Source organism: Rhinolophus hipposideros (genome assembly GCF_964194185.1).
Source record: "Rhinolophus hipposideros genome assembly, chromosome: 11".
Classification (NCBI taxonomy): domain Eukaryota; kingdom Metazoa; phylum Chordata; class Mammalia; order Chiroptera; family Rhinolophidae; genus Rhinolophus; species Rhinolophus hipposideros.
The window spans coordinates 52132465-52134414 of record NC_138057.1 but is presented as its reverse complement, the minus strand read 5'-3'; the positions used below and the strand labels follow the sequence as shown (position 1 = coordinate 52134414).

At 46.1% G+C, this 1950-nt stretch overlaps 1 pseudogene across 1 annotated transcript; it reads left to right on the top strand.

The window, feature by feature from the left end:
* The first annotated feature begins 448 nt into the window (after positions 1 to 448).
* Positions 449 to 1404, top strand: LOC308505383 (olfactory receptor 13C7-like; annotated as a pseudogene). Its single transcript has one exon. The product of its transcript is annotated as an olfactory receptor 13C7-like (transcript).
* The last annotated feature ends 546 nt before the right edge of the window (positions 1405 to 1950 follow it).

Here is a 1950-nt window from a genome sequence, read left to right as displayed (position 1 = left end):
TTAACACTTTTATACAAATTCCTTCCAAATGTAATCAAAATTTAAAGAGGCTTGAAAATTTGCTAGCTCTAAGAGTTGAATCGGCTTGGGGATTTACCTCTCTAAGAAAGCTCAAATTAAATAAAATGTCTATACAATTGCATTAAAGAGAAATAATTCATAGCATTTTCCAAGTGTAAATCATAATGCAGAGGAAAAGCCCTCCCTGACAGCGGATGAGCTCTGCTGTGTTCAAGTCCTATCTCTGTAAGCTCTGTTCCAGCTCCGACCATCTCTGCTCTAAGACTTAATGACACCTCTACGTCTCTTTCAGTTATTTTTCTCTTACAGACACATATGCTCTCTTACTATGTAGCAGGGACTTGACTGTAAACCAAAGGCCTGGCACGCTTCTCAAGAAAGGCTGATGTGCTCATTTGTACTTTGTTGGTGATAGAAGGGAGGTCATATGGAAAAAGCCAATCAGACCTCCCCAGGGTGGGGTTCATTCTCCAGGGTCTCTCAGCCCAACCGAAGCTGGAGAAAACCTTCTCTGTGCTCATCCTGCTGATGTACCTGGTGATCCTGCTGGGCAACGGGGTCCTCATCCTGGTGACCATCCTCGACTCCCACCTGCACAAGCCCATGTACTTCTTCTTGGGGAACCTCTCCTTCCTGGACATCTGCTACACAACCTCCTCAGTCCCCCTCGTTCTTGACAATTTCCTGACCCCCAGGAAAACCATCTCCTTCTCAGCCTGAGAAAACAAATGTTTCTCTTTTCCCATGGCAAGGACAGAGTGTGTGCTCCTGAGCATGAGGGCGTTTGATCGCTATGTGGCCATCTGCAATCCCCTTAGGTGCCCTGTGGTCATGAGCAAGTCTGCCTATGTGCCCATGGCTGCCAGCTCCTGGGCAGCTGGCATCACCAACTCTGTAGTTCAGACATCCCAGGCCATGAGGCTGCCCTTCTGTGGGGACAACGTCATCAACCACTTCACCTGTGAGATCCTGGCTGTCCTGAAGTTGGCCTGTGCGGACATCTCCAGCAATGTGATCAGTATGGCAGCGGCCAATGTGGTCTTCCTGGGCATCCCGGTTCTGTTCATCTCTTTCTCCTATGTGTTCATCATTGCTACCATCCTGAGGACCCCCTCAGCTGAGGGGAGGAAAAAGGCCTTCTCCACCTGCTCTGCCCACCTCACGGTCGTGGTCATCTTCTATGGGACTTTACTTTTCATGTATGGGAAGCCCAAGCCTAAGGACCCCATGGGGACAGACAAACAGGACCTTTCAGGGAAGCTCATCCTCCTGTTCTGTGGGGTGGTGACCCTCATGCTCAACCCCATCATCTATAGCCTGAGGAACAAGGACGCGAAGGCTGCTGTGAGGAAACTTGTGGCTCAGAAACACTTCAACCAGTGATGTAGGAGGGGTCCTCTGTTGTTCTCACCCCTGTGGAAAAAATTACTTTCAATCATTATAGCTTCCATTCAATAGCCAAGTCAAGGTAACTGGAATGGTCTGTCACCCCTACGTCTGTTTTCAGGGAATGTTTAACTTTTCAGAGAGTATATACTGAACTTTGGCCATATGTCTGACAGCTTCAACAGATGCCAGACAATAATACCCTAATTAAATGTATGAAGACATTCTGAACACGTGCCAAAATCAAGGCGACAGGAACCATTAGAGAAAGTTAACCATCCTGTATTGTGTCTAAGCTCAGGGAAGTGAGACAGCTCTCACAGTAACTTTGCCACCTCTATTGAACTCACCAGGAGAGTCTGAGGAACACAAAAGAAGTGGAAACTTTCATTTTGGGCTTTTGTTTATTTAATTCAGTTTGCCCAGAGTGCTAAGAAGAAACAAGCATAAGTTCTCCACATAGAGAGTTTTGGATAAGAAGAATCTATTTTGATAAAATGAATTTCTTTTTAGCTATGAGAAAATTGAAGTTACTTTTTCTTA